Below are 26,870 nucleotides of genomic sequence, written 5' to 3'. Positions count from 1 at the left end.
AGTAAGATGTGTAGAAATCTTACAGCTATGTTTGCATGTTGATGTAACACTCTAATTAAATATATCCATGATGTGGTTGTGAGTTTACCAAATGGATTACATGAAAAATATTAATTCATGGGTCACATCAGCCTCGAATCCTTTGAAGTCCATTTTCCTACGAATGTGGGGACCCTGCTGGAATTGCGAGAGGAAACATAGTCTCATGAAGTGAAAAGTCCAACTCCAGCTCACCGATAATGGGTACAGGGTGACTGATACTTAAGAATGCTTTTAGATGTACATGCCTTTTTCATAGTTTCAATGTGGCCCCACCTATAAAATTCATAAGTAAGGAAACATCTATAAAAAGTTAAGAGTGGATGGAATCCAGCTATTAGAAGTAAGCTTGTCGTGTGTGTCTCCATTTTCTCAGCACTCAGGTTCAGAATGGGTCTGTGCTGTATTCCTGTTCCCTGAGCTTTACTGATTACAGACAGATTCCCTCCTTTATCACCACGTTTTATGGACTGATGCCACCATGCCTCCCTGAAAGACAAAAGGGAAAATAAAAATCTCTTCTATGCACTTCACATCTATGGATGTATACTGAATTAGGCTAAAATGTAAATAGAGTTTCACTGAGAGAGAAAAGAAGCATTCATTTTATTTCAACATTTATGATTATATCACATGTGGATCATTCTTTTCTCCATTGTGGCTTCTCCTGTTCATAATAGCAAAGCACCAACTTAAGGTATTTGGTCAACTTCCTGGAAGCTCTTTCTAAGCAGAAATGAGGAAAAGCGAGGTACATGAGTCAACAGCAGCTCTGCCATGTTGATCAAACAAGGTTGGCATTGCTGCAAAAATAAGAAGCAGATTTGGGACAAACGCGGGGCTCTATTTACTCTTATTGTATTTTGTTTTGCCAACTTGCAGGCTTAGTTATTAGAGCAGCAAATGTTTTTTAAGACTTACAGGGAAAAAAGCATATTAGAATCCATGCCCGTTCCTGTCCCAAATGCACATGACAAGAAGGGTTACTTGGAACTGAAAACCCAGAGGGGCAGAGGACATACTCAGAGGTCCTTAATGGCACCAGGGGAATATCTTTTCAACAAAAAATGAATTTATTCTCAGAGTGGGTCAAAACTCCTTATTTCCAGATTCATTTTGACCTTTAGCCACAGGATACAACTATATTTAAAACAAAAAACACTCCTGGGCTGGGCGCAGTGGCTCACGTTTGTAATCCCAGCACTTTGAAAGGCCGAGGAAGGTGGATCATGAGGTCAGGAGATTGGGACCATCCTGAATAACATGGTAAAACCCTGTGTCTACTAAAAACACAAAAAGTTAGCCAGGCGTAGTGGCACATACCTGTAGTCCCACCTACTTGAGAGGCTGAAGCAGGAGAAACACTTGAATCTTTGCAGTGAGCCAAGATCGCACCACTGAGCTCCAGCCTGGGTAAGAGGAAGACCCCTCTCAAAAACAAACAAACAAAAAACCCAAAAGCCACTCCTGAAGTTTCCTACCCAGGAACTGCAGTTGTAAGAGGGGCCCCCTGATTCTCCCTCTGCCTTCTTTGTGCCTGGAGGACTGGGAGGACCCGTCTCTTCCCTGCGTGGATTCTCGCATCACCCAAGCATTTTCCTCGAGCATAGTGGATATTCCATATGTACTTGGGCTCTCCTGATTCCCCAAGGATACTCCAGGTTTAAGGCATTCTGAGATTCCCCAGTGTTGTGATTCTTGTTATAGTTTCTTTCTAATTTGGTCTTGAGGTCTCTCTCTTGAGAGTGGCCGTAAGCCAAGACAGTCATTTTTAGGAGAACCCTGGTGTGGGAATTGCATACGTGGGTCTGGTGAGACACGATGGCAAAGTGAAAACAGGATGCATGAAACAGAAAAAAATTAGTACTCACAGGTACAGAGAGGTTGGGGTGCCAGCAGGAGGCCAATAGGAAGTTTGCAGGTGGCAGAGAGCTCAACCGGTGGGTAGTAGGTGAGAGAGAGAAGGAGAGAAAAAGGGGGGACCTGGGGGACTAGGCCGCGGGCGTGCACCCTTGGGCCTTCCTGTGGGGGTTGTGGATTGCACACGCAAAGGGAAGAAATTATTTACATGACTTGAGGCTGACCATTATGTTTTATCATGGTCAGCAGCTGTGGGCTGTGCAGTTTTGGGTCAGTGGGATGAGGAACAAACAGGCTTTATCTCAAACAATCACAGGGAGAGGAAAAGTTTTAATTAGGCCAAAGGTGACTGGGTACAACTGGGTTTCAAGCAACTTATATCAGGCCTACAAAGTAACCGTGTTACACAGATGCGTGACCCTCTGATTGCTTTGATTTAAACTCTGCTTTGGGGGAATAGCATTTTTTGGGAGAAGAGGTAGGCCGTAGGCAGGAAGAGCATGAAATTAAATGGATGCGAAGAGTAGACTAAAAGGTTTCAGGGGATTTAGGATGAGAAAAACTGGCAATGAGTGCGTTCCTGCTGCAGTTGATAATGATGGTGCTGTGCTGGCTTCTGTTCTTTGTATGTAAGATTTCGTTTTTATTTCCCATCACCAATGTACTGTTAGAATAATATACTATCACTGACTATGCCCCATAAGGATGACATCTCCATGTCTTTGCTTGTTTTGGATTTTGGTGGTATAATGGCCTGAGTTGTGTTCTCCCAAAATTTTTCCTTAACCCTCAGTACCTCAGACTATGACTATTTAGAGATAGGCCTTTAAAGATGTAATTTACTTCAAATGAAGCTGCTGGACCTCTCTAATGGGTTTCTTCATAAGCAGAGGTGATTAGGACATGCAGAGCAATGCCAGGAACCCACAGAGGAAAGACCATGTGAGAACACAGGCAGGGGGCCCCATCTGTGGGCCAAGCGGGGGCCCCATCTGCGGGCCAAGCAGAGGCCAGCAAAACCGACCCTGCAGATGCCTTGAACGTAGACTTCCGACTGCCAGAACTGTGAGAAAATACATTTCTGCCATTTACAGCAGCCAGTTTGTGGTATTATGGTACTCCTAGCAAACAAATATAGGTGGCTTTTCTCATTTTTGCAGTAACTGCCACAATGGTTGCAAATTCCTCCCCTCCTTGTAGCTACACCCTTTTGCATTGTGACTTTGCAGCTCAGGAAGTAAGGACTATTCACTATCATTTGACTTTGTGGACTTACGCTAGCCAGTAAAATATGGCAGAAATGTCCAGGCTGGGCTTTGAGAGGAGGCTTCCATGAAGCCCACTTAGCCCCGCTGTGATGAATGCAGGGTAACTCCTTGCTAGCTTCAGCCAGGTGGTAGGCTTCAGGTACGTGAGTGAGGCTGGCCCAGAGCAGAGAGGGGGGACCCCCAGACCAGCAGTCCAGCCCAAGCTGCTAACCAAACAATTGCTGGAAATCACCAACTCTCAGTGGTTTGTTTCGTAGCAAAACTAACTGGGCTGATTTCATTCAGAGGAGCAGGCCAAAGACAGGTCATGGTTTGTCAGTTTACACAACTTAGGTTTCTAGTAAGTGTGAATATGCTCAACCCAAACCCTACACCCCCAGTCAGGAGGCCAAAGAAGTTGAACAGTGAACTAGTTAGGTTCTGTCTACTTAATTTAGAATTATTTTGCTCATAATTTGACCAATGTGCATAAAAGAAGTCCTCGTCCCCTGCCAAAATAAATATATCCTACGACTCTCGATCTGGACACATTCTGTATGGGGCCGGGGAAGTTCCTTCCAACTCTGTCTCTTGGTGGCTGCTTTGATGATGTGATGAGAAGACATTGGCCAACTTCCTTTTCTTACAATACTTCCGCTGTTGCCCTCTGAACACTACCTACTTTCACTTGCTCCTGTCCAATGAGAAAGAGCGAGCTCTGTGTCTTGCAGCAAATCCACAATTTGATGAGCACATCTTTGCTCTCACTTTCTGGTTGAGAGCTTCTGCTTTCTGATTTTGAGGCCAGATTTTATCCCCATCCGGGAAGGAGATTTCTTAACACAGGGCAGTTAGAGAAACGAAGAAAGTCCCGTATCTATCAGGAGAACATGTTAAGTGAATTTACTTTTTGAGAGATAGAAGCTGGACCTATGCTGGCTTCCGTTCTTCTCTTTCCACAGGACTCCCTCCCAGAATGTTCCGGAATGTTGAGGCCAGGGGGCTTTGCCCTTCTTCGGTGCTCTGGGGAGGCGTTTTCTAGTGCGTTCTCTCTGAAGGATCAGAAAGGTGAGCCACGTGGAGCTCGGCGGTGGCCGATGTGGCTCACAGGCCCCTTGGCAGAGGCAGTCACTGGTTTTGATTGCTGTAAATCTATCATCTGTGAGGCATCTTACACGTTTTTTTGGAGACAGAGCAGTAAAGGAATGTGCCCCAGATCATTAAAGTCCTGTGCGTGGGCGGTCTGCGTGGGGGAGGCACTGCTGCAGAGGACACATTGGACGTGACCGGTTCACATGAAAATCCCCTTGGAAAATGCCTGTGGCACCAGATTACTGGAATTTTCTCAGTCTAAACAGTTCCTTATGATCTTCCCCCCTCTCTCTCACTATCATATATATATATATATATATATATATATATGTACATATATACATATATTTTAAACTAAAACTAAACTGTTATCTACAAAGGAATTCATCAGTGTGTACGCACACACAACATTCCATCCAATCCCTGCCCTCGCCCACCCGCTATCCAAATAAAAACACTTCAAATGTTTTGGATTCAGTTTCATATTTCCTGTGAGCAGTTGCCGGCATTACTTTACGTGGAGAGCTTTGGTTGTAAGATGTAAGATGAGCAAATGGCCGTGTGCTCTTTCCCTTGTAGTAAGTTAGGCCAGCAGGCAGTGAGACTTTGGAGACTGATGCCAATTTTCTTCTTAGAGCATAATCCTGTAATGCAGAACAGAACGTTTTTGCTCCTTTGAATTAAAGCCGTACTACTTTGCCTGATTTGTGTTTGAGGTTTTTTTTTTTTTCCTTTAGTAGAGACAATTCAATCTCAAAATGCCAAGTCCCCTTAAACTTTCCTATTCTGTTGTGGAGTGTGTTTCAGCTTTAAAACGTCCCAGAGAAACAAGGAAGTGGTCCTCGGGTAAGTGAATGCCCTCCTTGCCATCAGAGACTGCTGAGCACAAGACTAAACAAGTACGTCTGTCAAGCTGTTTTACCATCAAATAATGAGACATTTGCATGCCATTTTAGGTTTTGCAACTCACTGCTACTTAACTCCTAAAGGCCTGTGGCATCCAGTGTTGATCCATCAGTTACACTTGGCAGGTGTGAGTGTTTTGCTACAACATTCCCATCTGTAAAATGTCCTGCTCCGTTGTTCTCCTTAAATCAGTCCCACTTCCAGAGGATTTGATTCCCCTCTATTCCCTATTCTACGGAGTCAACCAGGAATTTTCAGTTATTATTGGGGTGCTTTCCTAGACTCAAGGGAATGTCTTCGATTCACTGGGGTCTCATATGGATTCAATCTTTGGGGAATTTTCTCCTTGAAAGCCTGTAGTGTCATTGCTTCCATGCCTCGTGTGGGCTCAGGAATCCTTGCTCAGGGGCCCTGGGGTGGGGATTCCACCTCCCTAGGTGCACCATCCTTCACATCCTCTGGGGCCTTGCTACCTCCTAGGTTCACAGTGGTGGGCCCTGCAGCTTTTCCTGTGCTTCCCACTTTGGGAGTCTGCCTATTTTTCCTCATTATCTCTGCCTTTTTCCAACTCCCTAATACAGTCTCCTCTAGAAAGTAGAAGCCTGGGAGGAAAAGCACCAGGGAGGGAAGAGTTTGTGCACATGGAACACATGGTACCACATCACTAAGGAAATTTACCTTCCATGTTTGGATGAGGAAAGTCAGGTGCAGAGAAGGTAAGTGACTTATGGAGAATCATACGGCAGATAAATCACAGGTTTCAACGCAAATGAAACCTGAATGCAGGTCACTTGTCCTTTATAAAGAGGAAAACTGAACTAAGATCCTTTCAATTGTTGAATGTCACCTGTTTTCCAGGATGGAAAGTTAAAGTCTACTCTATGGAACAGAAACAGGAATTATCTTCTTTCCAAGGGTAGCTTGACTCATCAGTGACACACTTCTGCAATCGAGTTCCTAGGCCTTGGAAGTCCAGTCACTGATACCAAGAACCAGCGAAAGACCTCCCATCCTCAGCACTTACTACCCCTATGCACCACACCTGTTGGCCATGTTTATAGGGTGTCTGTGGACAACAGGTGGCAGGCTTCAGTCCTGGCCTTGCTTCTCAGGTAGCAGATGTTATTTTCCCTATCTCTTTGTAAAACAGAAAATGTCGTAGTACACATTAGTGCTCAGACAGAAAACAGAAAATGTAGATGGATTGCCCTTTAAAATCAGAAGCTCCTAAAATCTTCCAGCTTAAGAAAAACATAGAGTCAAAAACTGGATTTGCGGGTCTTCTGGAAAAATAGTTTATAGTTTTTCCCATATTAAATTTTAAAAATGATTGCATATTTACACAAGTGAAAATGCTGATTGGAGCTGTATAGAAAAGCTGCTAATATTGCAACTGAATGTATGAATCCTGCTGAAGGCATTCTTACCCTCTAAGGTTGGACACCTCATAAATGTGGCTGAATATTCAGGCTTATTGTGCCATTGCTGCATTTTTTTCCTTAGATTGCTATCTTCAGAGGAAATAAATTAAAATATGCAAATTCTGTCAGCAAACCCTAAACCTTAAAATTCAATATAACTGAGGTCGAATAATGCAGAGTACGAAATGCGCATATGAGAGTCCAACTGAAGGAGAAGTCATGCCTCAGTCACTGCCACTCATCCATCCTTCTATCTTCCCATCCATCCATCTGTCCACCCATCCTTCGGTCTTTCTTCCATCCATCCATCCATCCATCCATCCATCCATCCATCCATCCATTCATCCATCCTATCCTCCCATCCATCCATCCATCCATCTGTCCACCCATCCTTCTTTCTTCCATCCATCCATCCTTCTATCCTCCCATCCATCCATCCATTTATCCATCCATCCGTCCACCCATCCTTCTATCTTTCTTCCATCCATCCATCCATCCATTCATCCATCCTTCTATCCTCCCATCCATCCATCCTCCCATCCTTCCACCCACCCACTCATCCATCCATCCATCCATCCATCCACCCACCCATCCATGCATCTATCCAACAAATAGTTGCTCAGCACCTACTACATATGTAGCACTATTTTAGGAGTTGAGGTCACAGAATCAGCAACAGAGACCAAAATCCCTTCTCTATTGGTGCTCACACCCTGGGCTTACTTCTATTTTTGAGTGTCTTCCAGATAAGGCTGATGCCAATGGGAAGCTTTTTCCTCCAAGGGAAGGTGTGCACTTAGTCCCTTCACTTTCTCCAAGTGGTGAGTGCTTGGTAAGTTCACAAGTTAGGAAACTTCTGTGGTGGTCCCCCACTCCTGGGAAAACATCAGGAGAGTGCAGTTTTCATAACATGTGCAACTAATCTTTTGCATTTCTTTTTTCTTGAAATCAAGAATATGAAGGCAATTAAAGAGCAAAAATCATGGCATTCCCCAAATTATGAAAATAACTGGCATTTGCATGGTGCCTTGCAAATGATAATGTTCTCACTCAGGCCTCATGTTGGAAGTGAGGAAACTACAAATCAAAGAGAACAAACAGCCCTCTGCTTAGCTAAGCTCCTAGGGACCATTCTATTTCCAGAGCACACGTTCTGGAGGGGCCTGGTTTTCCATCTCTCTGGGCAAGTTACCCATTGGAGTCTGTTCCACAGCCTTTCCTATCAGGCTCTGGCTTCTCTATGTATGCACTTTTCACCATTTCTCTATCTCCTATTCTCAATAATGTCATTTAAGTCACCTTAGGTGTCAGTCACATGTGGTTTCATTTTTTTTCCTAGATGGATCTTGTCTCTATGATTTTCTCTTCAAACTTGTGTGTTCAGTCTCAGTTATCTTTATTTTCCCCCATCCCAACTTTTGGCAATAGAGCTCATGCCTGGCACATAATAGATGAACAATTGATTATTTGTGAATGAGGGAATGGATAGTGATAGGTCTTTTATATGTAGAATACTTAGAAGTCTTTCTTTTTTTTTCAGAGATCCTCTGATGAATGCATAACCAGAGGAAGGCATCGCTTCTACTTGCTCACCTTCCCCCTGCTGAGATGTCCTTGGAGGCCCTTCCAATTCATTTGTCTTCCACTGCACTGCATCATGTTCTTAGCTAATTGCAAAGCAAATAGTCCATGGCCTAGAGGAGGCCTTCATTCTGGAACAGTTTTCAGAATACCCTGGCTATTTAAGATATCAAGAATGAAGGAGAAATGTTCTCTGTGTGGCTTCGGTGGCAAAGTCTGAAAAGGATTGCAAAGCCCATGTGTCACTGAGGAGTGGGTCACAAGAACGTTGCTAGCAGGGCAGTGACCACTTCTAGATGCGGGTCTGATGGAGGAAATGTAATCAACCATAAGGCCCTTGGGGAAAGCATTGCATTTGTTTGGAAGAAATATTTTAGTAAGTTGAGGTTAAGACCCCTGTGAACATGCTCAAAGACAAAGGATGATTTCTCAATAGTCTTCTAAGGGTGGGAATGCATCTGGGGACAAAAGCCAGGGCAAAGATAAACTGCTCGCATAAAATGGGAAAAAGGTGTTGTGGAAGAGAGGAGCCACCTCCTTGCTGGTATGGACAATGTGTAGGTATTGGGTGCTGAGCATCACACACAATCCCTTTTCTCTGGATTTGTAATTGCCTGATGTGTCCTTCTTGCCTGCTGCACAAACAAACACCACAGCATTGCAGTAAAGAAAGAGTTTAATAGACATGAGGCCAGCCATATCACATGGGAGATAGAGTTATTATTCAAATCAGTCTCACCTCAGGCTCCTGGGTTAGGGGTTTTTTTCAAAGGCAGTTTTGGAGAAGGGGTGGGGGTGGCCAGGTAATGAGTACTTGCTGCTGATGGGTTGGGGCAGAGATGAAACCACAGGGAGTTGAAGCTGTCCTCCTGCCATTGTATCACTTCTGGATGGGGCCACAAGAGTGGGGTTGGTGGGTTTAGGTGGAGTCATCAGGTCCAGGTGAAGCCATGTTGTCAAACTTGCAAAATCCTGAAAAGATTTCTCAAAAGGCCCATCTACCACAGTGGTACTATTTGCAGGAGTATCTCCTGACCAGTCCACACCTTGGCAGAAACAAGCTCCTCTCCACCCCTAGCCTGATGGCCTTTCATTAGCTTTACAGAGCTGCAGAGTTTGGGGGAAGGGCTACTATCATTTAAGCTCTAACCTAAATGTCTTCCAAAGTTAGCTCAGCCACAAAGCCCAGAAATGACTCAGGGAAAGACAAGATGGGGGGTGAGTTAGATCAAATCTCTTACTGCCATCGTTTTCTATTATAACTTTGGCAAAGGCGATTTCGGCTACTCTGGGAAATCTCAGGCAAGTTATACATCACTCAGTAATAATTCCAGGCAAGTGAGTTCTTTTGGAGAGCCTTGAGGCTCTTTAGTCTGTGTCCAGATTGGTTTTGGGGTGAAAGCAGAATTAGTTCATTGAGATGTAGGAGCTGAAGGATGATTTAGGGACACGTCACAAGTGTGTTGCTGGTTTCTGATGCAGCGCTCAGGAGAGGCTTTGGTGCCTGGAGCCCCCACTCCTCCCCACTGGCTTGTCTTCACCTGCCTTACCCAACTTAAGACCCACACTATAAGATTATCATATGGTTTAGCCAATAGACAAGGACATTGGTATTTCACAGCTGCAATTCCCAGGGAGTGCTCCCCATAGCACAAATGGCCTCAAGGTAGATATTCCACAGTGAAAGGTTCTGTGGGAAGATGGACTGGGGGAACGTGGGGTGGAATTAAATGAAAGAGCTCCTTGCTGTGGTATTAGTGGGAGTCTTTAACAGGATTCTATGATAATGCGGCATTTTCCAAACATTTTAACCACAGAGTCTGGTGTGTTTGCGATGCATTCACATTTGTGGCTGGTGCTCTCTGGAACACAAACACACCTACAGCAACACTGCTATAGAATGAAGGGGCAGAACTCGAGGGGCCAAGAGGCTTAAAGGGAGGGCCCCAGGGAAGACTCAGCAGGTCCTCTCACCCACATTAGGCAACCTCTATCACAGCCGTTGGGATCCTGTTCCCATAGATATGGAAAGCACAGCAAAAGTAGCTGAGACAGGCTTTGGCCAGGAGTGGCCTGGGGCCCTGCACACCTTCTGCCTGCCCCGGTGAGGTGCTCTGTTCTGCTGTTCTCGGTCTAGACATGGCAGGGGGTGGGGGGATGCTTTTCCGCTGCTGCTCCAGTATGGTTTTCTTCCCATGCCCCACTAAGTGGACTAGCCCCGCACCAGCCTCACACCAGCCTCTCATCTCCCTCTTATGATGTTGCCTCCTGAGGACCGTCAGAGCCTCACTGGGGCCACCCCATTGATTATATGAGGATGGGCGCAGGGTGCAGCCCAGCCTGAGCAGGCAGAGCCTCACTCTCCAAGGGCCTGGGAGAAAGGCAGCCCTTGCAGTCACCGTGATGCCACCATGCAGAGTCCCAGAGGTTCTGTAGCTTCTATAGGGTCAGAGCCCTGGACATCACCACCAGGGTCATTGAAGGAAGGAGGAACAGAGTGCATGACTGAGGGAAGTAGGACAAGAATCCACATTGGGAAGCCACCACTTCCCGAGTAATATTATTTCTGTATCTGCAAACCAGGCGTTGAACCTTCCAGAGTGCTGTTGGAAGGCAGCACCTTTATTAAAAGAGGTGTTAGGGCATGAGACTCACCTGCCATGCCTGCTGTGTGAGGGATGCTGGTCCTGGCACTCGGCTGCTGAAATCTGGTTACAGATCAAATCTCATTACCATAAATATAACTTGGTGTTACACTTTTACCCACAAGTCTTTGCTTCAGGCAATTGTCTACTTACTCAAAGTAATATTTAAGTCGATTGGAATATTCCAGCCCCATGAAAGAAGTTGAACAGCCCCTTGGGGTATGTTGCAGGTGGATGTGCCAGTGAGATCATGAACACAATTTTTCTGGAATAATAGTGAAAACTGCAAAGGGCTTTGCAAAAGTACCTTTTTTGGGGGACAGTTTGTTTTCTTAAATGAGAGCACAAGGAGAAAGGTAAATAATATCTGGGTGTTTCTCACCTCAGACAGGTAATGGAGTTATGTCCAAAGAAAGGAAGAATGATTGCCATTATACAGCTTTTGTCCTCTTTTCGGAAGGCTCCTTGCTGTCATTCGCATACCCAGCGGTAACTGATTTGTGTTATTGCTTCAGAAATATATCCTGTTTGTCACTTTGAATATAAAGAATGTGGCCAGGTGTGGTGGCTCGTGCCTGTACTCCTGGCAATTTGGGAGGCTGAAGAGGAAGGATTGCCTAAGGCCAAGAGTTCAAGACCAGCCCTGGCCACTTAGCGAGATCCTGACACAGAACCGGGTGTCTGCTACAGCCCATCTTTCCTTTCTCTACCCTCCCGTATGCCTCCTTGAGACCAGCTTCTTTAATTCTAGAAATACAGATCTTATCAAGAAAGGCCTTTGCTGTGCACAGGTTTAAGAAAATGTTAATTGTGAAGATACTGAGGTGGGGTTCAGAATCTTAGAAGTAACCTCAGACTGTGTTCCATGTAAGCATTTGTAGTTCTAAGATGCTTATGTAGCTACTTATGTTTTCCTAGACTTTTTTTTCAGTTCCTAAATAAAAATCCTCAAGATAAGGCCTTGTCAGGAACATAGGAGGCTGTCTGAGTTTTCAGTAGCAGTTTACATCCTGCATAGCACAACCTAGCTTTTATTTTCTTTTTAAAGTCATTCCAAGGCCTAGATATGTTTATTTTTCACTCTTTGAGGGAAAACATATCTAATGGAAAAGTCACTGGGAAGTAGCTTGTGTGTTTACTGAGTTTCTTTGTGGAAGGGCATGTTGGTAAAATCCCTTATTTGCCTATTTGTTGCTCTTTCCAGGAACATGTGTCATTGCCAGATGCCAAGGGACTGTGTCTGGGGACAGTTGTTCTCTATTTTCTCTAGAGTTTGACTCCCGGCAATTTCCACCTTGTGTAAAGAGGTCCTGCCATAGAACCACATGTCATAGAAAGGAAAGTTACTTTGGTGTTTTTGTTCTAACTTACTGGGTTTTGGTGTGACGCTGCAGATAGCCGAGTGAGGAGGAATTTGTGCCTTTGTTCATTTGGCATTGACGGCACATTTTCTGTATGCCAGGTGCTGCGTATCCCGCCTTGGGGATTCAGGGTTGCATGAGGCAGTGAGGCTGTAAGCCAAGGGTCCTAGTTCAGTGAGATAGGGACCACCCAAAGGTGATCACTGGGGTTGCTGGCCACCTGAAGGCCTTCACGTGCAGCAGGGCTGTCTGCAGGGCAGACCCCAAGGGTGAAGACATTTTAGAGAAACTGAGGCTCCAAGGCTGTTATGGGGGTCCCTGTGTGGATACTGCTGATGCTTCAGGAGGCTAGAAAGCCCCACTACGTGAGCCCAGGAGCAACCCCCCAGGGTGAGATTTTGGGCACTCTGGGGGCATCAGGGAAACGGGCTGGAGTGGCTGACAGGAGTGGCAGCTGACTTTCCAGAAGTACCTCTCCCTGCCCTCCTCTGGCCTGAGAGCCAAGTCTCGTGACAGTTTCCAGACAATGTTTTCATTTTTAATTTACAGTTTCCAAGGCCTAATCTCAGGTGGGACTTCTCATATCGACTCTAAGTAGAGTACACTCGTTTTATAACTCCTTTATCTTACTTACATAAGGACAACAGATAGCAGCCCCTTCACAAATTCATACCTTTGCTGAGAGGAAAATGCTGATAGGGCTCTATGGACCTGCATTATCAGCTCCTGTTTCAATACCAGCATTAGGAATGATAAACAGTGATAGAAACAGTTACTTAAGATAAAGGTTAAGTTGGTCAGAATAAACCCCAAGGGCTGAACTGGGTAGACCAAACCCTCCAGTGCCTAAGTTTACCATTAAGAAAAAAATAACCTGAGAAAGTTAATCAAGTGAAACCAAAAAGTAAAGAAAGGTGTGAACTATTTTTAAAAGTATTTTCCATTTAATCTACTTTTTGCTGTCAAAAACGAAACTGGTCCTCCTTGGCTCGCCCAGGCTGAGACCGACTTCAGCATTGGGCTTGGCACACACAGAACTGGTGAGCAAGGAAGCTGGGGCCGGCTGCGGCATTTTCAGTTCGTTTGCTGGTACCTGGCCGGCTACTTCCTGAAATTACTATGTTCGCCACCCTTTTGGAGGGGAAAATCTGCCCTATTTGTTATTTTAAAAACACAAAAATAATGTGTTTTTAAAATAACAAATAGGGCAGATTTTCCCCTCCAAAAAGAAATAAAAGACAGGTTTACTTGTGTGTGTGTGTGTGTGTGTGTGTGTGTGTGTGTGTGTGTGTGATTTTTTTCTCTTTTTGTGCCCAAAATCAAGCCAGATGAAATAAGTGTGTGAGGAAGGGAGGGAGGGAAAAGGCAGCTGGTATGAAAAGGAAAACATCCGAACTCAGATTTTAGAATCTTTTGATACTACTTATCTCAAGAGACTGTAGGTAAAGAGGCCACTTAGTAATGCAAGTTAGCTGATGAACTATGACAAGACACTTAAATTCCAGAAAAACAGGTGAGAACTCCTGTATTTGGCCCCATCTATGGGGAGCGGGATTTGAAAGCAGACTTCTGCCTGGTGCCACTTCTCTACTCCCCAAAGAAGGTTCTTTTTGGTAATGAAATATTTTATATATATAGATATATATTTAGACGGAGTCTTGTTCTGTTGCCCAGGCTGAAGTGCGCTGGCATGATCTTGGCTCACTGCAATCTCCACCTCCCGGGTTCAGGCGATTCTCCTGCCTCAGCCTCCTGAGTAGCTGGGATTAAAGGTGCATGCCACCATGCCTGGCTAATTTTTGTATTTTTAGTAGAGATGGGGTTTTACCATGTTCATCAGGCTGGTCTCGAACTCCTGACCTCATGATCTGCCCACCTTGGCCCCGCAAAGTGCTGCGATTACAGGTGCCCAGCCATGAAATATAATCATAAAGTGTGTGACTTACTGTCAGAAAATTGATAATTTGCAGATCTGTTTGTGCTAAACAAATTGATACTTGCTGATATAAAATGCTTGGTAAAAGTTTCATGATCACATCTACTATTAACAGCAAATGCTGGCTGATGTTGACTGTCTCTTTGACCAGTGCAAAGACCAGGCCATTAAAAGACAGCTGCAGCCACTGGCCTCTGACAGGTGGCCAGGACTTGCAAGTGACCTCAGAGATGGTTGTCAGCTTGCAGTGAACTCATCAGTCCAGATGTGTGGCTGTGGTGCAATGCCCTAATTACATGTTTCATGGACTGTCAACTAAGCATAGATTTTTAAGATTCATTTTTATGAGCAGTTGAACAAAAGTGACAATAAAAAAGAAAAATGGGATTTTTAAAAAATGTGAATCTATTCTAAAAGATGGATCATTTGGCTCTTTGGTTTGATATTTGCTTCAGTATCTAATATCTGCCAATCTTGATCTGGACAGTGAAGTCATAGACTCTTAACAGTCAGCTGTGATTTCAGAGATCATGTGGATGAAACTTTGTTTAATGGAAAACCTCTTTCATGACAGTCCTGCCTTGACAGTCAGCCTTGGCCCGGACACAGTTGGGGACAAGGTGCTGACTCCCTCTGAAACTACCTCATCTTTCTTATTTGAATAAACCCCATTTCCCTGTAACTTCCTCCTCATTCTTTGGTTCTCTGATAGCCTCGGGGTATTTGAAGCCAACCTGGATTGGCCCCAGCCTTTCTAATACCTCCTTTCTCTAGCTTAAACTAGAAGCTCTCTGCGTGTGTCAGCTGCTTGTGACATAACATGGGTTTGAGACCCCCTCTTTCTCAGAGTGCCCAGCGTGGGAGGTCTCAAGAACCAGGTCCACCCAGGAACAGCAGAGCAGAGCCTTCCCTCTACATCCCAGACCTGAATTCTGCAGTAGGGCTACCTGCCCTGACACCCTCCAAAAGAATCAGGGTAGAAGGTATGAAAGCAGAAGGCTGAGAGGATTTCACCTTCCAACTTTGAGGACTAGGCATCTGCCCACCCACTCCCATTTCATCTCATCTTTGGCGGGAGCTGGCTGCACCTGGAGCTGGTGGATCTGTGACTGAAGATCTGCTTTGTACAACAGCAACAGGCCTCCCTCCCTCCTCTTGCTTGCCTGGCGTGGAAGCACTCACTATGCTTTATTTCTGTAAAATCTACAGTGGAATCTTCAGCACTGGGGACACAGAGTGGTCTCCTGGATATTTCCTCACTGGGCACCTGCCCACTCTGCTTTTATTTCCAGGGAATGTCATCCTCAGGTAAAACGCAGTAGAGCACAGATAACACTAGCTGATTTCTTGGTTTTTGAATGTGAAAAGCCTGGATTCACACTGGGCCCCAGACTGGATTTCTTGAGCTGGGAAGGTGGACACTGGAAGGAAAGTCGGCCCTGAGAGTGGTGGCCCTCTGCGGGGATCCTGTATTCTGCCCCTCACGCCCTGGGCTGGTTGTGTAGGTGGGGTCTGGCGCTGAACTCAGAGGGCCCAGCTTGGAGCAGGGACAGAGGAGAGGTCTGCTGGGTGTGTCTGGAGGACTGGGTTGGGAGCCATGTGGAGGTATCTGTCCTGGAGCCATGAAACTGGGCACCCCAAGGGTGCATGGGTGTGGCAGGGGACAGGTGTGAAGAGTTCATAATCATAGTACAGCGAGGGGCAGCCAGGACCTGCCTGCATCCCAAGCAGAGGGCCAGCAGGGCATCTCCACAGCACCTTGCATGGGTGGACCGTGAGGCCCCACCCACCCCTAGGTGATCCTCCTTTCTCCTGTGGAATCACTGGGACCCCAAGTTGGTGCAGGGCAACCCTGCTAGTCCAGAATGGGGCTTCTCATCAATGTCAGCTCACCTACAGAACAAAGAAGTTACGTTTTTTACACACTAGCAATTGGGAACTGAGCTCAGCACCCACTATGTATTTAGTAATAATCACATCTCTCCTTTTGAGTTAAAATACCTATGATGGGTAGGAGCAAGATGGAAACCACGGCTGTGCAGTGAGACCAGGTTCCTCCTAGGACATGCAGGAAGCCCGTTTTCCAGATGGCTGTGACCCATATTTCAGGACAAATGCTAAGGAGATGAGGGGTAAGGAAGAAATACATAAGCTTTATATTCACTCACTCATTCAGCAAGCTTTATGGAGTGTCTGCTATGCCAGGAAACACAGTGATGAATAAAATAGGCAACATTGCCCGCCAACACTTGCATGGAGACTTCGTCTTTTCTGAGTAGAACCACACCCCCAGGAGGCAAGCCCGCCGGGAGGCACATCCCGGATGCTGAGGGGAGGAGCTCTAATCAACCACTGACCTTTTCTCTGCGTGTGCCCTCAGCCATCACTCTTGAGGAATGGGGTGGATCCTGACTTCTAGTTGCTAGTCCAAATGTTTTTTTCTTATGGGTCCGGCCACAGATTTCCTGAAGGTGTGTCATATTACCATATTACCAGTTGAACTTACCGAAGCATTCACAAGCATGGGTGGGGCTAAAGTATATATTGCCGCTCTTTTCTTTAAAGACAGTGGAAACAGGTCCAGTGACCTGCCAAATGAAGAGCTGACATTACGTGAGGTGTGGCAGGGCTCAGCTTTTCCTTCCTTTAATAACAGCTTTATTGAGATAGAATTTGCATCCCATGCACCTTACTGATTTAAAGTGAGCAATTCAATGGTGTTTAGTGGATTCAGAGTCATGTAACCATCGTCACAGTAGATGTGAGAACATGTTTATCACCCCTCAAAAAGCCCCATACCCCTTAGCAGCCACTTTGCCTTTCTCCCTCCCACCCCTAGTCATTGACACCATAAATCTACTTTGTGTCTCCCTAGATTTGCCTGTGCTGCATATTTCCTGTAAGTGGACTCAGACAAAATGTATCTTTTGTGCCTGGCTTCATTCACTTAGCCTAATATTTTCAAGGTTTATTGCAGAATGTATCAGTGAAACATGTACCAGTACTTCATTTCTTACCATGGCCAGATAACATTTCATTGCATAAATACAGCACACTAAATGTCATCAGCTGATGGACATTTAGATTGTTCTGACTTTTTGCCTGTTATGTATAATAATGCCATTCATACACAGGTTGAGCATCCCTAATCCAAAAATCTGAATTCCAAAATGCTCTGAAATCTCAAACTTTTTGATCACGAACATGATACCAGAAGTGGAAAATTCTATACCTGACCGTATGTGATGGGTCCCAATATAAATGCAGGTGCACAACACGGTTGATTCAGCATCCCTAGGTGAAAAAATATCCCCCATCAGCTGGGAAGTATCTTTCCATAACATGCCCAGATTTCCCCCAGGGCAACACACCTACAAAGAGTAATACAATGGCAAGCATGCAGACTAGACCCACCAACAGTAGGTTCCCCTCAGGGCCCCATATGGGGCCAAGATCCATAACGTGGGTGGCTGGGATAGTGACACCTTTGCTTTATGATGGTTTAGTGTCCACAGGTTTTGTTTCATGCACAAAATTATTAGAAATGTTGTACAAGGTTACCATCAGTGTGTGTGTATAAGGTGTATGTAAAATATTCAAATTCCATGCTTAGACTTGGGTCCCATCCCCAAGATATCTCATTGTGTATATGCAAATATCCCAAAATCCAAACAAAAAAAATCTGGAAACTGAAGCACTTCTGGTCCCAGGCATTTCGGATAACGAGTACTCAAACTGTACAAGTTTTCATGTGGATATATGTTTTCATTTCTCTTAGGTACATCTGGATGAATGCAGTTGCTGGGTCATATGGCAACTCTACCTTTAACTTTTTGAGGAACTTCCAGAATATTTTTCAAAGAGGTACAATTTTTCATTCCCACTAGTAATGTATGAGGTTCTACATCCTTGCCAACACTTGCTATTGTCTCTTTCTGATTGGAACCATGCTAGTCAATGAGAAGTGGCACCTCAATGTGATTTTGCTTTGCATTTTCCTGATGGCTAATGAGGCTGAGCATCTTTTCATATTTTCATGTGTTTATTGGCCTTTTGTGTATCTTCAGAGAAATGTCTAAGTCTTTTGCCCATTTTAGAATTGGGTTATCATCATTTTTATTATTGAGTGCACGTATCCTAGATATAAGCCCCCTACCAGATACATGACTTGAGAATATTTTCTTTCGTTCTGTGGGTATTTATTTATTTATTTATTTTGAGGTGAAGTGTCGCTCTGTTGACCAGGCTAAAGTGCGGTGCTGTGATTTCACCTCACTGCAACTTCCGCCTCCCAGGTTCAAGCTATTCTCCTGCCTCAGCCTCCTGGGAAGCTGGGATTAAAGGTGCCTGCCACCACACCCAGCTAATTTTTATATTTTTAGTACAGATGGGGTTCACCAGGTTGACCAGGCTGGTCTTGAACTCCTGACCTCAGGTGATCACCCATGCTGGCCTCCCAGAGTGTTGGGATTACAGGTGTGAGCCACTGTGCCTGAGTCTTTTCACTTTCTTGATGGTATCTTAAACAAAAACTTTTAAGTTTTGATTAAATCCAATTAATGTATTTTTTTTGTTACTTCAGGACACAGCTTTTTAATCATAAACAAATAAAAAGCTTTCTGAATGCCAGTTACCTCAAGAGAGATGGTGATAAGATTTTTAAAGTGAGATGTTAAGTATGAAGTATATTTTAAGGTTTTAGCTTAGAGATAAGAAGCAATTTTTATTAGAAAGCAAATGTTTATTACATAATGGACACAAAAATACTTTTTTCTACTAAATATGAGACCTACCTTCACTGAAGGAATGTCTGATGAAACTCCTTTATGGAAACATATAAACATATTTCTGTCAAATTATCCTGCCAGAAAACAGTGGCTTTGGCATCCATTCTTGGGTAAAATCACAGTTTCTGTTCATTAATTTTATTTTGTACCTCATCCTGGGCTCACCTACACTGTTGAGAGTAGGGTCAGCGTTCCCCGAATGGTGACGTCAGCTTTCTTGGGTGATTTGGAGACTGTTTGTGAGGAGCATTCAGGAGGTCAGCTTTTCTTTTCTGAATTGAGCAATGCAAGTAAGGCCCAGCAAACTCTGAAAACCTTTGGAGGGAAATAAATTCATGGAAGTTCATTATCCCTGGACTGTCAAATGCTCCCCTGACAGAGCTTGGGAAACAGCCCTGCCCTGGGGCTCAGACCAGCCCAGGACTCTGCCTGGGGTTGTTGTTCCTTTTCTTCTACAGAAGCGAAAGTTCCCAGGTTTGGTAAGTGTGACTACAAAACAAGTTGCAGAGAAAATGAGGCCGGCCAGAAGTTTCTAGGTTCACTGTACCAGAGACCTTTCTTTGAATGAACTTGATGATTGAAATTAAAGAGTGAAAAAAGTAAATGAACAAGTTCAATTTATGGGTGAAGTTTTTGTCCTACCCATCTGATATGAGCGAACTGTCCTGTTCCAGCTCCCCCAGTTCCTCAAGATATGACTGTATTTAGAGACAGGGACTTTAGAGAGGCAGTGAAATTAAAATTAGGTGACTAGCGTGGACTCTAATCCAATCCGACTGGTGACCTTGTAAGAAGAAGAGATTAAGACACAGGCATGCACAGAGGGACCACCATGTTAGGACACGGAGAAGACATCATCTACAAGCCAAGGAGAGAGGCCCCAGGAGATCTCAGTCCTGCCCAACCTTGACCAAGATTTCCAGCCTCCAGAGTTGTGAGAGAGTAAGTTTCTGTTGTTTAAGCTGCCTGGTCTGTGGTTCTTTGCCATGGCAGCTCTAGAAAACTAATATTCTTACCTATTTTTACGAACTTCTGTGGAGAGAATTTTTTCCCTTGGAAATGGAACATGGGACATTAAATGAAATGTTGATTGGCTTATATGGATTTCATCATTATTGATTGCTTCAAGGAAAGGTGTTTATCTTTCTGGCTGAAAGTCTTTATAAAGTGCTTTTATTTTTATCTTCACAGTTGATCATTAAAACAAGCAAGGCAGGTGGCTATTATCATTAATTACAGTTCACATGGGAGGAAGCCTAGCAACTTCCCTAAGACGTGCAGCCAGGAAGTAGCAGAAAAAGGGCTTGAACCCAGGTCTTTGGCCTTGACCCCCTTTTTCCCCTCTGGTCAAAACTGCATTCCTGGAACTTATGGCTGGTTATGTTTCTGGGAAAGGCACTACAAGTTGAAATGATGTAAGTCTAATCTAATTTATTAACAGAAAAGTTTTATAACGGAGGTTATAGTGTGGACTAGGTGCTTGATTCTTAAATTGTTACACAAAGAACAAAAATCCCATATGTGATCAAGCCCAGTCTCTGTACCTATACAGTACACAGTGAGAATTGGCAATATAATACCTGTGCTTATAAAATTTAATTTCATTTTTAATATAGTTCCCAGGAGAGGGTTTGTGCAGAGTAGGAGGAAGGGCTGGAGGTTTTGTGGAAACAGCTGGAGATTTCCTGATTTCCAGAGGTTTTGCCCGAGGCTGAGGCTGAAGTGACCCATGGGACAGATGCTGTGAGGGGAAGGCGGAGGTCCCCTGAGGCTTGGCGCTGGGCCATTGCGTCTCTTCACCACTAGGGCCCATCAGGAGGCTCTTAGAGCATTGTGGATACCTCAGGAGCATGGTGGGAGCCTCTCTGATTCAACCTTTGTTTGTGGAAGGAAGATTTACCTATACTTTGCTTTGCTGCCTGAGGACCAGGGTGAGACTCAGGCTGCCTTGGTATGATAGAAAGCTTCTTTGCTCTTCTAGAAAACCAGGGCCCTACCACTTAGCTTCACACAAGGGCAGAACTCAGTACCCAGGAACTGGCTTGTGTGTGCACTGAGGTCTCTCTGAGTGAAGATGCAACATCCAGCTCCAACCCAAAGCATCTCTAAAACACCCGCCTCTGCTTTGTGGAGAGGGCAGGAAAACAGGCGAAATCAGTGAGTGGCTCTGATGGCCAAAGCCCCACAGACGGCTGTCCTGTTTCCTGATTCTCTACCCACAGCCAGCAGCAGCCTGTTTTCTCTATTTCACATCATCCTAATCCCGCTGGACGTGAAATTTAGGGCATCTGTGTGGGGAGTCCTTGGCCATCTGTGTCTAGTACTAGTGAAACAGGAAGAAGTGCTTTTTCTTTTCTTTCTTTTTTTTTTTTTTTAGAAAGTCCCTGTCCTGCCCCTGCAGCTGGAAGGAAGAGTGACCTGGCGCTGTTATTTTTAGAAGGTGGAGGGCTGAGTGAAGACTGTAGCCAGGGTCAGGGTCTGCTTCCCGTTATGGGGGTGATTTTTCCATGGAGGTCCAGCATTTCTGCTGGGCTCCCTCGTTGAGGAATGTAGCCCACTGCCCTCCAGAAAAGGTGATCTGGCAGAAAGTGGCTTGCCACGTTGCCTTTCTGTGTCCTGATGAGTCATCTTATAACAGCCCTGGTAGAAGAGAGACAAAAGGCTTTCAGACAGGAGTTCACTCAGCCACCATCTTCACAATCCCTATACTCCGTTGTAAATACTAACAAAACTGAAACACAAGCCAAGAAACAAAAACTCCAAAAACACCTTTGTCATTTTTCTAATTTTCCTCTTCATCTCCTCTTTTATAGAGTGCACCTGTCTGCCTAACCTCCTATCTCATGTACGTATCCATCCATCTTCTATCATCTACCTACCCCTCCATGCAACCACCTAAACTTGATAGGAAATCAGGAAAGCACGGATGTCTCTCACCCCCACATTTTCAGTGGGAAAACTACCATCTTGCTAGCTGTGAAAATATCACTCCATTGACCTTTTGACAGACCTTTGTGCCTGAACCTAATGACCCAGTTATACCTATTTTCTACAGCCCTGATGGGAAAAGGAGTTGGGTTCTGTAAAGAGTGAAAAGATCTCATCCATGAGATCATTCAGCTCCACTCCAGCTTCTCTGTGGAGATGAGATCAAACCATTCCTGACAGAAGAGAATCAACTCTTTTCTTCTCCAGCTATCCCAGAAAACTGGTCTCCTCCCATGGTGGTTGAGCTGTTTGTTTTCTGGGACTGAGATTTAGCATGGTTTTGTGTGTTTGCTGGGCGGGTGCAACATGAGGGAATGGGGCACCATACTGAACTCAGCTTCTGATATAGTGTTAGCAAGCTGGATTGCATTCCATTTTATACTCTTCCCCTGGTCTAGATAAGATGCTTTAGGAAATGAACACTTAGCTGGCATGAGAGTCTAATAAAAGGCTGATGCTTCATTTCTCTGACTTAATTATTTGATTGCCAAGGAGGCTGTCTTTCCCTACGTCTTTTTCTCGGCTGATAGCCTGGTGCCCTTGACTGTCCAAAACTGTTACAGGCCCACAGTCCGAGACAGGATTCTCATGAGAAAAAGTGCAGGAGAGACAGGAAATGGGACCCCAGGAGTCTGTTCTCATGACATGAATTCAGTGGAAACAATGGGATGGGTCCACTCTTTTCCAGTTTTCAGTTGACTTTCTTCTTTGATGATCTTTCTTTCTTCTGACCCTTCCACCCACCCTGACCCTCTCCCAGGGATGGGAAACAGGATATTTTCACAAAGCCTTTGTTCCTGGGAGGAGTCTCGGGTCAAACTCTCCCTTCCCATTCCAACTACTCAGGTGCCCATTGGCTTCCTGTAGAAACATCTCCAGGAGTCCAGGCTTCCCCGTCCATATTTTATCTGAATGGGAGTAAAAAGCACCCCTCTAATTCATATAAAGTCTAAATTGCTTTTTGAAATGGCACAAAATAAAATGTTAAATACCAATTGAGATATTCATTTTCCTTTTAATGTCAGTGAGGACCTCATCTAAAATGTTCAAGGAAGGTCACCTTTGCACCTGAGGCAGAAGACAGGAGCCTTACTGTGAGCTGCCTGCCATCTTGAACAGCTTGCAGGAGGCGGTTGCCACCAGGGCATTCATGGTGTGGACGGAAGGGAGTTCAAGGATGTGATGATTGTTAACTTGTATGACGCATGGTTCCTGTAGCTGATAGAGGATGCTTCAGTGAGCCCTATGCTGATTTTCAGCCTCCCAGCCTCACCTGGAGCCCTGCAGAACAGACAGGCCACTCACTTCATGATGGCTAGCTAGTCAAAGTGGACTCTAAGGGATTAACTTTCTTCATTCAGCTTCCAAAGTCAGGGGCACTTGCTATCAGGATCCAAGGTCTCAATTTTTACAATGGCTACTTGAACATTTTTCTAGCTTAAAGAATTTCCTGTTAAAGAAACTCCACTTTTCTCCACCCATGCCCTAGAAAACATTTTTCGTGACATTATCTCAATATCAGCCTCGAAGAAGCAAACAGATCCTTGGTCTCTGTCCCTCTCCTCAGAGATGGCTGTGCATCTTTGACTCTCTCCGGCACATGCTGCAGGCTGCAGTGGGTTTGTAAGATGACACTCTAGAGCTATCACCATGCTTTGCTAAATGAACGTTGCTGTGTAATAGTGCTTCATTTTGGTTGGTTTATAAACAAAGAAATTCAGGATGAAATCCATCACGCTTATTCCTTGATATGAAATGCAGTTTCTGGTGGTTGAAATGGAAGACATTTGCCCTACACCTAACCTGGGAGTAACCACTTCTCCAAACAAGCATCTTTGTAATAAGTATCTGAAAAGCAGCAGCGAATGTAAAGGGTTCAGCATACAGCTGAAAGTATGAAAATCCACAAAGACAGGTTTACAAAACATCATTTGCTTCAGATTCAGATGAGATAAAGAGAATTGTCCGTATTGCTCACCTCATCTCCCTGACTCTCTCCTTCTTACAATTTATTTTCACAGTTTTAGGTGGAAAGGCCATTCCCCAGCTGTAGGTGATCCAGAGGCCCCACACCTGGGCACAGTGAGTTTTGTATGTTTATGGTCTTAACCTGCCCTATGAGAGTATACATATTGCAGTGCAACTTGTGAAACCCAATACAGTGTTTTCAGAGATCTTCCTAACTCTTTCCTGAAGGGAAGTTACGATTGACTTCTGCTGAAGTGGAGGCAAACTTCTCTATCATCAATCAAGCCTTCCCCTGCTGAAATGCTCCATGCCCACCTGAAAGTTGGAGAGAGCCAGAGGGAAACCAGTGGAGGCCTCAGCATTGCCCACCCCTCCCAAGTCAGACCTAGTCATACGGGAAGAACACGCTTGCTTCTTTCACAGGCACCATTCAACCATATGTTCAAGGCAAAGTTTGCTCCACCGGATAAACTGGTTGGCTGCAGAATAGGAAACACTCCTGCTCATTTGTTTTAGGTCCATAAGTGAATGTGTAAGTCCCGGATTATTGCTGTAGGAATATCGGTAAGGGCTATGAGTGGCTGCGTTGCCTATAACTCATTATTGCAGGAGCCACAGGTGCAGAGTGAGTGGGACTGCCGTTGCCACTGGCAGGAGAAAAGCAGTGAAGAGATGCTTGCCAAAAGAGTGTTCTCTAAAGCAAATTACACCTCTCCCTCTTCTTTATTCCTTTATGCTTTTTCCCACCCCAAGCTCAACAAGAGAGGAGAAGGAAAGAAAGGCAATGTCCCAGAGCATCTTCACTGTGCAATTTTGCAAGAGCAAACATGTTTTCCTTTTCACTAGGAAATAAAAAGGACAAATTAAGAGGCTTTAGGACAATGAAAATTTCACATGGATAATAAATTAAATATCTGTCCTCAAACTAAGGAGGGGTTTAAAGAAATAATTTTCTGGCCTGGCGTGGTGTCTCATGCCTATAATTCCAGCACTTTGGGAGGCCAAGGCGGGCAGATCACCAGAGATTGGGAGTTCAAGATCAGCCTGACCAACATGGAGAAACCCCCTCTCTATTAAAAAAAATACACAGTTAGCTGAGCATGGTGGTGCATGTCTGTAATCCAAGCTGAGGCAGGAGAATCGCTTAGAGCAGGGAGATGGAGGATGCCATGAGCTGAGATCACACAATTGCATTCCAGCCTGGGCAACAAGAGTGAAACTCTGTCTCAAAAAATAATAATAGTAATTTTTCAGTTTTTCCAGGGAACTATTTCATTTCTCCAAAGCAGGTGTCATTGCTGACGCAAACCTGTTCTTCTAATAAGGCTTGTATTCCAGAGGGTGTGCCTGGTAGAGTTGACAGTGGGAACAGGTCTATTGCAGATGAATCTGGGTGGGTTGTGAGGTGTTGGCATCCCTTACATGCCAACTGCAGCTCTGAGCATTTGGGAAGTGAGCTGTTGAAACAGAGTCTGTTGTGATGTGGGGCTGGGGACAGGGAGTGGACGCTGAGCTGAGGCTTGGAAGCTGTGACTACTAGCCAGTACCATGGGCAGGAGACTGAGTGGTTGGGTCCAGTTTCCTAACCTCAAATACAAGGATCCTAGAATAAATGTCGTCTATGCTCCCTTCCAAGTATAAGAGTCCATATGAAAGAAAAGTGAATGCAGCAAAATGGAGGGATTCTGGGTGAAGCACACCTGACCATCTTTGTACTTATTTTCACCACTGCCCTGTAAGTATGAAATCAGGTCAAAATGTTAACAAATGTAAGGAGTTCCCATAAGACAATTTTTTGGTAGATTTAATCTACTCATGTGGAAAAATGAGAACTTTTTCATGTTGTCAAAGAGAGTATCGTGAAACCTGTGATGCTATGAAAGATACATCTGACTTTCTACTTTGTGTTTCCCGGCATATGACTTCTAAAATCCTTAGACTCTCCAAAGTGATGTATTTTATATACTAATGATGGCAGCCCTTAGGTACCTTCAGAATGGGGCTGGCCACCAGAAAGACCAAGGCAGGATTAGAGGATAGGGACTTTTAGCCCTTCCCACCGCATGCAATCTCCAGGGTTGATCAACCATGACCAGTGGCTTAATCAATCATGGCTACATAATGAAGCCTCCATGGAAACCCAAAAGAATAGGACTTGGAGAGCTTCCAGATAGCTGAACATGTGGGGTTGACAGGGAAATGAACGAGAGAACTCATCCACTTGCCAGGAGGGTGCTGCACCCCAATTTCACAGGCACAGAAACTCCTGCACTCAGGGCCCTTCTGGACCTTGCTCTGGGTATCTCTTCATCTGACTGTTTACTTCTATCATTTAAAACATAGTTCATAATAAGCTGGAACACATATTTTCTTGAGTTCTGTGAGACACTAGCAAATTGATCAAACCCAAAGAAGGGGTCATGGGAACCCCAACTTGAAGCCAGTTGGTCAGAAGTTCAGAGGCTCAAACTTGAGACTGGTGTTTGAAGGAGGAGGGGGCAGTCTTGTGTGACTGAACCTCACCCTGTGGGAGGTAACACTGTCTCCAGGTGGAGGGTGTAAGAGTTGAATTGGAGGGCAACCGTGGTGTTGGTTGCAGGTTGATTGCTTATTTATTGGTGGAGAGAAGTCACCTACATTTACTCACAGAAGCCTTCTGTGTTGTTGATTGTTGTTTTGGTGTGAGAAGAGGACAACCAGTTTGAGTTTTTTCATGGTCAAAATCAAACTCCTACTGATGCTCAAATCTCCTTAGACACAAGATTTCAGATTAGGCACTCTGGAGAATAGATTCTGAATTCCAATACTGCCCAGGTCACATACATCTTGAGACTGGAGCCCCCTGTATTCTTCTCATTCCATGCGTGCAATTAGTTAGAAGACTAACACAGAATTACTGAGGAGATACTATGTACTAACACTCCATCGAGCATTCTATGTTCATCACAGCGAAGAGTGTTTTGCACAGAGTACTGTTTTATTTGCATAAGAAATAGCTTAAGTAAAGCAACAGAAGGGACAGATGGCTCACATTTAGGG

General features: G+C 44.7%; 1 long non-coding RNA gene across 1 annotated transcript; it reads left to right on the top strand.

Annotated features, from left to right (window-relative positions):
• The first annotated feature begins 14,877 nt into the window (after positions 1-14,877).
• LOC103792328 (uncharacterized) lies at positions 14,878-22,858 on the top strand. Its single transcript, XR_619012.4, has 3 exons — positions 14,878-15,396; positions 20,067-20,290; positions 21,253-22,858. It is a non-coding gene; the product is annotated as an uncharacterized LOC103792328 (long non-coding RNA).
• The last annotated feature ends 4,012 nt before the right edge of the window (positions 22,859-26,870 follow it).

This window comes from Callithrix jacchus, chromosome 4, assembly GCF_049354715.1.
Source record: "Callithrix jacchus isolate 240 chromosome 4, calJac240_pri, whole genome shotgun sequence".
Classification (NCBI taxonomy): domain Eukaryota; kingdom Metazoa; phylum Chordata; class Mammalia; order Primates; family Cebidae; genus Callithrix; species Callithrix jacchus.
Note: the sequence above shows the minus strand (reverse complement) of the source record. Positions and strands in the feature narration are given on the sequence as shown.